Source organism: Leuresthes tenuis, unplaced genomic scaffold (assembly GCF_036924035.1).
Source record: "Leuresthes tenuis unplaced genomic scaffold, fLeuTen1.0.hap1 SCAF_3, whole genome shotgun sequence".
NCBI lineage: Eukaryota > Metazoa > Chordata > Actinopteri > Atheriniformes > Atherinopsidae > Leuresthes > Leuresthes tenuis.
In genome coordinates, this window is record NW_027325357.1 from 13,720,065 (window position 1) to 13,731,672 (window position 11,608).

Here is an 11,608-nt window from a genome sequence, read left to right on the forward strand (position 1 = left end):
GAGCACTGTTAATGCAGCAACTACAAGCACTTGTGCCACGAAGGAGCGTGCTAATGCACTGGTTACCCACACTTTAGCCACACCAAGCACACCAATACAGCAACTGAGAGGCTGCACCTCTTCTGCACACATTCAGCTGCAGTGTCTCTCAACTGGGAGGTGATCATCCCGTGTCCAGTGCACTGAGCGAATGCCACTGACGGCTTGACAGCCCTAATGAAAGCTGATTACCAGGAGGCATCTATTAATTTGCCCTTAATCATGACAAAGAGAGTCTGTGGCTAACAGCTGTGAAATGGCAGCCGCCGCGCGGAAATGAGGCTCAGGGAAAGGCCGGGGACAAGGGGTTAGGCCCTGCTCTGTCATTAACTGCCTGCCATTGTGTGCGCTCGCTCAGAGCTTAGCTACAGGTAACTCAATAAGATAACACAGGGCGCACTTGGCCCTGCTCTTTGTGAAAACCTACTGCTGTGAATCCTGGGCGGCTGTGCAAAGAATAGGGGGATATTGGTTTGCATGCTCCAAGCAGGAGCTCTTATGATCCAGGTGAGAAGCTGACAGTAACAGGTTTAAGCTCTGTTCCTTCATCTGCTGCAGGGTGCTGAGAGAGAAGTCAATCACGGACTGAAGAGGTTGCTGAATAAGGAGCCGAGCCAGCTTTTCAAACAGACAGTGCAACAAATGTACGCTCAGTCAAGCCCTGAATTTAGACTTTTAAAATGTGAAATCCTTAGCCTTCCTTGTGATTTCGATTGAAATTTTAAAAATGAAGGAAAACAACCCACTCCGGCAAATTTCATGCAGTAAAGGCAGATCATAATGAAATCATCATATTTGAATATTTACATCTGTGTCTAATCCTGGGTGTACCTTCTTTTACAGTTTGCTGTGCTGATGCTGAGAGGGGGAGGCCCGTACAGAAGTCTGAATGATCTGTCTGGCTTCAGTGTCTAATGTGGTTTATGGGACCCTTGGGAAACATTGGGAGGGGAGGTAATTACAGGGGCTGTCACAAGGTCTGTGATATAACAACACCACTGAGTATTTAACCCTTACAATGATCTGTCATGAGACTAATGATCTTTGAGTTTCTGTTATGTTAAGATCACAAACAAATGCTTTTCAGTGTAAAATCACACCCATGTGTAGACAGTGACAAATGATTTTTGAGATTAAAACTCATGTTGAGAAAACCTTCTCCATTCAGACTTCAGCAACCAGTACTGCCCATGCCCCAACTTAATGGTGACACGTTTTCTGTACCATGGTACTGGGAAAATTCATTGAGAAATCACTTTTTTCTCTATGGGTCAGTTCCAAGCTGATTTTTTTTAAGCCATCTTGTCTGTTGTTAAATCAGGGTTTTCACACTTTTAACCATCCAAAGAACAGCCATCTGAAGGAAACAGTTCATGTCTGATCCACTGTCTGATAAGCATCTACCTTATTAGTGGGACAGATTAATTGTGGTTATTCTGCAGTATTTAGGAACTTTAAACAGTCTTGGTTTGAGTTACTGTTTTAATATCCTCATTATTGTTGAATTATCATTGTTACATGTCTGTTTCTGCTTGACCACATGGATAAATTAGATTATTTAATGTTATAGAAGAGGACCTTCTATAACATTAAATAATCTAATTTATCCATTTGATATTGTGATAGATTAAGACAGATATGCAGAGTGATGTTAAATCTGTCGAGCTTCAGAGGACATGTAGCATTAACTGATCTGTTCTTCGTTGTTGTTGTGATTTGCTAACCAGCTAAAGAGGCACACCAATGACATGTCAACCCGATCTCATGGCAGAATGTATAGTGGCCAGAATGTTGCACTTTTCACAGTTTTGCCGTGACTACATTTTCCACACCAGTTTCTTTTGTCTGCACAGGGCACATCTTGCGTGGTGACCTATGTATTAACTGTCCACTGAAGTTCTCTCCACATCATGACGTTTAACTGCCAGGTTCTGCTGCATGACGATGTCTTTCACTTGCAATGTTTTGCTACTTGACAACAAACTGTTGCCCACTATTGATTTCGTCACTGCTTCTCAATGTTTTTAACAGTTCACTCTCACCTGCAAATATTTCGTGTTAGGGACTTTAATAATCATGGTTAGATTTAGAAAAATATGAATGGCGGAGGATTACACATTTAAAATTTCTGCCTCAGTCATTGTAATGTGTCATAAAATCATCTCTATCCAAAACAAGCTGTCAAGTGAACAAATGTACCTTTTACACTTTTAACTGGGGATGTAGCCAAGATACACCTATACTGCAAAAAAGAGAATAGATCTGACACCACTGCACAAATGTGTAGAATAGTGTGAGTCAGACAGTCTGACCTAAGCTTTGTGATATTTTCCGTGATGTTTATCTCCTGTTTTTCAACACGAATCTCAGCAAGCACTGCTTAATGATTACACGGGAAGTATTTTACCTCTGCAGATTTGTTAATTTGTTGCACAATTTACGCAGGTTGTGTGAAATAATGAATTTGGATGGGACAACTACAATAATGCTGTGTGTGTATATGCTGTGACTGTAAACCCACCTGCCTCATTAGATGTCTCATCCATACAAACACTTTGTTCACACAACATTCGAAATGCCCACACGAACACGTTAGCAATCGATCACAATGATTGAACAAGCTACCACAAATCAGAACAAAACAAAAACAGGAGAAAAACACATTGATGGCGTCAAAACATAACACACACAACCCGTCATAAAGAACGTCACAAGAGAAACATTTCACTATACTCGTTTCAGAAATTTGCAAAAAATTTACAGCAATATCATATTATAAATGTAATAAAATGTTTGCAATATTCAGAGACACAAAACATAACAAAACAAACTTTTTCCAAAACATAGAATTCATTATTTCAGGGCTACCGCAGTTAATCACTGATCTAAATGTTTTTTTCTAGAATACAAATGTGTAAATTATGCTTTTCGGTATGAACTCCCCTCTTGAGTTTCTGTCGGTTTGCTTAAAATCTAAATGAAAAAACTATTATTCTCATTAGGACCTGACTGCAGGAGGACTGCAGGGCTTGGATGTGACATGACGAACAAGGCAGAACATTTCGTTTGGCTTCGTATGAATTAATCAGTGGAAATGGGCAGACGTGTTGAGCAAACAGTCATTTGAAGACTCTGCTGAGACACTGATGGGAGCTGTGATTCAATTAGATACCGAGCTCCTAAAGATGCAACAAGTATTTTAGCTGGGGGGGGGGGGGGGGGGGGGGGGGGGGGGGCACAGCAACCACAGCTGACTGGTACTCACTCACACAACAGTAACGGGTGCATTCTTGAGAGATTTTGGTTGATATGAAAATAAATATTTCTTTAAAAATGGTAGAATTGCAGCTTTGCAATCAATTGAATTTAATTTAATTCAGTTTTATTTATATAGCTCCAGATCGCAACAAATGTCATCTCAAGGCACTAATGCTATACTTATGATGCAGGTGATGGACACAATCCACCTGAGTGAAGCAAAACTCTGCTTGATTTATTTAGCTTTTTTCATCTGATAATCTGAGGTTGTGGCAATTTCTACACCGCATTAAAAAAATCAGCATAAAAGCTGTATCATCATATTTTCAAACAACATCCGTCCAGCTTTAATATGGCAGTTGTTGTTTCTGCTTGTACAGAAGTGTGGTGAGTCTGCCCTTCGTAACATAAAATCACAAACTGAACTCACAGCCACGGAAGTTTTTAGTGATTTTTCAAGTAGCCCAGCAACCATAAGTTTGACTTTGATGTATGTGTTTGTACATGTTATTGTACTTAACTTTTCAAAATACATTGCAAATAGAATTTTGTCTGCAACACTAAAGCTCTTTTGCTTGTGGTACAGAGGACACAAGGGAACTTACTCCCCTTACATACAAATATGAGCGTTAGTCAACAAAACAGGTCATCTATTAAAATTTGACTCTACTGGAAAGTTTTTATAGCTGAAATATAATTCTAGCTAAATAATCTGGCACTCATTCCGTTCTTATGTTAACAAAAACCACATAAGTATCTGATTTAAATAGTATAACATCATGAAACAGTCAGGATTTCAGAGAAACTGATTGGAATTGCTTAAAGCAGCCGTAGTACGGAAGTGTGTCATCAAAGACATGAAGTGTTGTTACTGTGTGAGCTTTAGAAGCTTTTTCAACCAGCCCGTCTCCTGTCAGTCAAGCTTTGTGCCCGTGTTTGGATATATCAGTCAGACGATTACAAAAGCATTCTTTCTAGTTACTGGTTAAGTGCTACTGTCAAGCTTATTTGCATAAATCAGTGGCTGAATCTACGTGATCAAGTGACACATTTTAGTGGGAAAATAGAACTCCCATCGCAATCAGTGTACAGCTACCAGTGTAGCCACATTGGAAAGCCTGATATTCAGACTATATTAATGTTTTGTTTTATTTAGTCACTACAGACATTAAAGTGAGGGGACTGGATGATGGAATGGCGCATTGTGAGACTTTCTGTATTTATTGCTCGGCATGTTTTGGGTGTTGTCAGTTTGTAGTTGGGGCGGCGGGAAGTTGAGAGGCACCCCATGCCTCATGCTGAGCCCCCTGGTGTTGCCCCCCTCTCATCTATGAGAAGAGTCTGCTTTCTCCTGCTAAGTTTGCAAAGTCCAATTTTCAGCTAATATGGAGGTCGCAACAGCAGGCGCAGAGGGCGTAGTAGGACATAATGGCTATGGGATTGTAAATATTGGTTTTAGAGAGACACAATTGGAGGGCAAGCGGAGAGAAATTTCCATAGAGTATGCGCTAGCACCATTGGAGGCCTTGGTGCAGTAGAATAGATTTTCCATTCTAGTGTGTCACATTAGATTTTCGGAGGTGCTCAGTGGCAGGTACATGTCATTAGTAACACTTTAGCACAGTAATGAACCTTTTTATTTATCCGGTGCTTCTCTCATGAATGAATAAGGAGGCGCTCTCCAACTGTGCCCAGCCGTGAGAAGCAGACAGAAGAGGCAGAGACGCAGAGAGCCTGCAGCACTGTGAATTCGAAAAGGGGGACGAGGAGCCCTGGGGAATGCTGAGCAGGGTTAAATGATCATTATTGTGACACTCATGTGCACACCGGCTCACACACACACACATGTGCACACGTATGCATCAGTGAACAAAATAAGCACACAAACACACACGCGCGTACACTCCCCACCTCCTCTCCCTGGGGTCCTGATCTGACACTCTATTTACACACACATTTACACAGTCTACTCCCTCCTTTATAAAGCTGACAGGTACTTAAGCAGTACATTACTCTGAGGAGCTCAAGCCTCATGGCGGTGTAACCAAACTGTCCATTCACTGCGAGCCTTGTCTCACTGTTCATTCAATAATGGCTTCTGAGAAATGCACAAGTAACGAGTGGCTTCTAAGTGGGCAGGCAGACGCCGAGCATCAGGGCACTTTTAAAATGGCCCCGGCTCATTGGTGAAAAGGAAAAATCTGTCAGGGTTCAGTAGCTCGTGTTACTGTGACACCTACAGTTAAAGCTCCACAAACCTGCAGATGCTACTAGAGCGGCTTGATGTGTTTCCGCCTCTACTGGCATCTCTACTTCCTGTGTGGTGCTGCTCAGTTTTAAGTTTAATGAGTAATTGTAATGGACTGACATGCTTTGCTTTGCATTTTCCCACCATACTCAAAAGCTGTCTTTCTGCATGTTTCCATACAACAGGGATCGGCATTAGCGAAGCTGTAGAACTTAACAGCAACACCATCAACTACAGGATGGCTTACAAAGATCCATTTATTTATTTTTTTATGTGCTCAGGTTTTACGTATTGTTTCAGATTGCTGCTCTTATTTAAGTTTGCCCACCTTTCGTCTGCCAGTTCCAGTAAATCTGAGCTCCTACACCTATGACCTACAGGTGGAATAATTTATGGGTGTGGTGACCCAGGTGACATTTTGAAATCTGGAGCTCAGTTGAGTTTACCACAGTTAGAATTTTATTTCTAGTGTGTACCCAGAGGTATAAAAAGAGAACCATTCTGTGTTAGATTTTGTGATAGAAATATGCATTCAGCCATTACCTCGCACATTTTCATTCATTGCAATCTTATGGAACTGTTCCAACATACCACAGTTTATAGAATAAAATTGACTTTCTTTTAAAAGGATGTATGTGTAAAACAAAGTTGAATATAAAAGCTCTTAGTATAAGACATTCTCTTATACATATTACTTTGAGCTGTAGGGCTGGTATCATGGCACTTTTATTAAATCCCCCATCTCCAGAGTTGTTTTATTCTGCACATTTTGCTTGTGGCAGGAGTCAATAATGGATCAATATCTTTATTTTGCTGTATCAAATAATATAAGCTTCCAATTCGTGAAGGTGACATGGTTGTGTTTGGTTCTAGTTCACATAAAGTATCTAAAGCCTCTCTGTGCAAAATGTTTCGCCCCCCCAAAAAACATTTGAAAGAAATATTTGCCCCTAAATCCAGCCGAACCCACCAAGGTAGCTGACCGAACAAGTGCACAAAAGCTTTTCCATGCTGGTAAATTCAGTGTAATTTTCTTTTTGAAATCATAAGAGGCCCAAACTTGACTCTGCAGTGCAAATCTTGTTTAACATCAGTGTAAATGGTGTCAACGAGGAAGAGTAAACCTGGAGAAGCATTGACAGCCTGTTGTGGATGTTTCAGCTTTAATACCCAGTTTAACAAAAAAAAAAAGATAAAATATAATAATAGTAAGTTACATTACATTGATTAGTCAAACTGGCAAAATAATCTATTATGTTTTTTCCTGGGTTACGGACATCACATTGCAAATATAACCTCCCTGGCACTAGCAATCAGTACATATCTGTTGTAGGTCAGTGACTTTATCCAAACCTAAATGTTCAGACCTCCTCTTGAGCTCACCTCAGATCCCAGCCTGGTGCAGTGAAGCGGTTAGAGTGGCAATGGCTGGTGTGGTCAGGGCCCCATGTCACTCCCAGCGTCCTCAGTGTTCATTTCCCTTTCATCTTGAGTGTGAAATCGTTGCCGGTGCAGCACTGACCTCAGCATTAAGAGGTCAACTATTGAAATCTGATGTGCGCCTCTCTGGCTGAGGGACTTCAACAGATGGAGGGAGAGAGAGGGGAGGTAGATGGAGGGAGAAAAGAGGTGCTTTAGATTAACAAGTTGTCCATGATAGATGCTTTGATTAAAACCCATGAGTCCGTAAGTGAGGTGAAGAGCTTTTTCTTTTTTCTTTTTTTTTTTTTTTTAAAGGAAGATCACAAATGCTTTTTTAGACCCCGTAAATAGATACCAATCTGACAATAGTCTGATAATTTTTAGACTGAAGTGGACATGAGTTAAAGAAAAAAAGACTCGGTTATGATTTTGTACATATATATATACTGAAAATGAGGGCTGGTACTTGATCATACCTGGTTTGTTTTGACCCCAGACCGTTTCTACTGCCACGTTGGACACTTTTAAATAAATTTGTAATCCAGAAAATCATAATTCACTTATTATGTTTCATCACATTTAAGGCCACTAATATCTTTGAGATGAGAATCCCCCCCCAAAAAAACCTTCCAAACTTTGCAGCTCTTGGCAGCTTTCTATAAAGTACATGTCCAAACTTCCCATCTCTGTGTCTCAAACGCAGAGTTGAGCATTTAAAGTCAATTCGACACCTCATCTCAGTGTGAATCCCTTCTGAAAGCATATGTGATATGAAGCGTCAGAGAAGTTTGAGGTCTTGTCTCATATTTCCCATCGGCTACACTTTCATCCCTCTCTCTGCAACAGACCACCCCCAGCAACCTTGCCCAAATAAGGTGTTCTGCCTTCAATACCCTCTTCTCTGAAGAATCTGAAGAGTTCAGAATCCGTCGAAACTTTGGATCTCAAACACAAACATCTTTTATTCAAAGGGTATCTGTAATCACAAATAAATAGCTTTTCTGGCGATGAGCACAAGGCACAAGAGAGAGAGGAGCCTATCTCAGGAGCAGATAACTAGTAGATATGATTCCTTAGATAAGGAGCAGTAATTTGGCTTTTAGAGATAGCTCCGGGGGCTGCTGTGCGGAGCTGTGCCGATTTACTGTGTGTATGGGAGGTTGTTTTTTTTCCTCACATTTTTATCTCTCCTGTTGAAGGGCTTTTCATCTCTGATGATTTTCTCTCTTTTTTTTTATGTATTTCCCCCAGAAGGTGAGATCACAAACCCACAGAAGGCAGAGTGGCATGTTTTAAAGCGATGGACAAAATACAAATATTTGAAAATGTATTTCATGGTAATTATGTCAGGTTTCATGGCCTTGGCACAGTACTGAGGCACAGCCTGGATGCCTTAATTTGTATAGAAATTGTAATCATTTGTTCATTTCAAGGTGAAAATTGCATTTTTTAATTTAAATTGTATCCTGCGTGATAGGCTATTATCTAGAAAAATTGTCTCTGTGTATGGCGGTCTATGCCCTGCCGTCACGCCTGTTTAGAGCCCACTTCTCCTGAGAAAGGGCTTGTATATGAATCTCCTGACTGAATGCACCCAGCTTGTTCTTCACTTAGGTCTGCCGCTGCACTCATTTCCATTTTTGTTATTAATATTAATTAGTTTGAGAACGAAGCTCGGATTTTAAATGTAAATCGAGCTCAGCTTCACAGTGATTTTTATCTTGCTCAGATTTCTTAGATTTACAACTTTACTTTGACTTTTTTTCTGTTCCTTTTTGTCTTTTAAAAACTGCTTTGAGGGAGGTGTGCAGATGTGCATTGGATATAAATGTCTAGACTGATCTTATAACGTCTTAGTTAACTAATAGAATGATACATATGTGAAGGATTTCATGACACTGATGTCTGGTAAATCAGATTACTTCAATCTAGGACAATACGTATTTGAGCTTCTGCTTTTTACTTATACATGAGTACATCTGTCTATAATACCTGAGAGAGGTAGCCATGAAATTCAAAATACCTGAAATATTCTGAAAATAAGATTCCCTCCCAATGCAAAATGCGTAGTTCGGAAGGAGATATATGCACAGCAAGCTGTGTGTCTGTGTCAGGGGGATCCTTGAGGTGACGAGCACAAAGCTGAGGCTCAGGTACACAGCGTATGCTGGCATAATTACAGGATTTGGGGGATTATTATACTGTAAGTACTTTCATGGCGACAGCTGGGAGCTTTTTTACTCCTTGTGACACATAATCTTAAAGAATAAAACCAAGACCCCCAAAGCATCTCTTAATCATTTCTTAGCATACCTACACACGGTTCTGAACTCTTTCTGAAGACAGATTTGTAAAATTAGAATAAAATCAACATATCTGGTTAAAATCGTTCTAAAGTTATGTTTTCAAATGCAATCTTTCTTTAAAATTGTGACGTTATTTTGACCCGTTTTTCTCTCTCGTAGGCTGTTTATGTTCTACCCTCTTCATCTCCATGGCTTTCCTCACTCTTCAACAGCAGGTTATTTATCACAGCATGCTCAGGTTCAGGAGCCTGGTCCCAAATTAGATCTGAATCAGAGCCTCTATTCCATGGCTCATTGTGAAAGTAAGTATGACCAGGCTGAGGCTGAGCGACTCCTCTATCGCTGCCTCCTGAGCGATAGGGCCTCCTGGTTTCTACAGCAAGGCTCAGGAGTTTCATTTCCATCCCTGTGATCTAGACAAACCCATTACTGCCAGCCATTTATGCTCAGGGGCAGTATGCAAGCCCCAGGCCTGAGGACACAGCCTACAGCTAAGTCACCATGGCACAGCGCCACCTTCAATGGCCATATGACCATTTAGAGGAGGGAGAGGAGAAATGGAGAGCTCGGGCCTCTACACTTTATCTAAACCACTCCAGAGGGGCGAGTGGAATCGGCTCTTGTGGGCTCTGTTTATCCTCTGCTCCTGTAGTCAATCAATTAGGGGATCAAAGAAGGAGATGAGGGAAGTGTCACAAAGCTCTCCCATACACCAACGCCTGAGCCGCCACCTCGTCCAGTCCCAGTGACAGCAGACTGGAGAGAGACAAAACTTCTGGGCCAGCACCTCTGGAGACAAGCTGGAGCAAAGGGGACAACCATAACACATGCCAAGGTCTAATCTGGACAACCAGAACACAAACTTTTAGAGGAATATATGAGGGATGACACATAGCAGGCAGAGAGCCTCCTAACAATACCTATTTAATGTATTGAGAGGATTCACTGAAATCTGTCAGTCACCCCTCAATTAACTCACAGAGACAACTTGCTTTGGAATTTGAAGATTGACATGTCAAAAATGAACGTGTTGTAATTAGACACTGAAGAGAATTTCATTTGCATTAAAATTAAATGAGCCCTGATGATATGAAGTGGTGTTAAGACTACAGTTTGTAGCTTATTTGATTCTGCAAATCTAAAAATAAAAGCTGAATATTCTAAACTAGCTAAATAACTGTTTATTATGACTAAAATATGAATGATCTTTCACTCCAGGTAATAAACTCTGAATACAAGTTTGTTCAGATGAGGACAGACTTGCTTTTGGCATCTGATTTATCTCCCAAAACAATTTGGTGATAATGACAATAATTCTGATTTATGATGCTTTGAATTTGTTTTGTTTAAATGCAGATCAATTAGTACTGATTATTATTTTGTCATACATAAATGATCTCTTACAGTGCACTATTATTGGCACTATTTACTGTCTGTACCAATTTACGTAAGATTATGTATCATTTAAAGATGCTGTGACTGCAGACCCATCAAACTTATTTGAAATGTGCTTAATGCTCTCAGTCAGGACTGAGAGAACATACCTAAGTCGTGTTTGACACATCTCCAGCAGTGCTGTTGGTAAAAAAAGTGAATGAGCTCCACTGTTCTGACGTGTAATATAAAACACAGCGGATGCTGCCATACGGCACCGGTTAGTTCCCCTACATTCACACCATACCGCAAAGATTTGCAGGCTACATTCCCCGGCCAGTGGCAGGAGTGCCGATAGTTGTTGGTCAGCGGGCAGAATGAATTACTTCCTACAGCTGCAGCTCGACACACTCTCTGTCTGTGTCTCAGTCTTGGACGTTTGAGCTCTCATCACTCACTAATCACATCACCAGTGCTGGAACAGTAAATGGCCCAGTGACCCCACAAATGCAGTTGAACACACAAGGAGTAAAGACACTCACTTACAAAGCTACTGTGAATATAGTTAGGTGTAGATGGATATAGTATGTTGTCGAATCATTGCTATTAATCTTCACATTCTGTTATCTTGTGTGACTTTTTTTTATCTTTATTTATTGAAACTCAGCAGTGTCACATTTGACAACACGTACAACAACACAAACCAAAAGATTTTTAGTTTTGAATTCATATAAATCAGATAAAAATGAAAGAAAATCAAAACAGAGAGTGTTTAGCCTATTTGCCTAAAGAACGACTTAAATTATCAATAAGTCATTAAATATATAATGACTAATTAAATCTAACAAGTCCAAAACATGCTTGTGTCATAATTATAGGAGCAGAACTGTTAGATAGCAACATTTTTCAATGTTTGTTGTTTTTGGAAGTGTTTAAGCCATGTAATGCCAGCCTGTGAAAA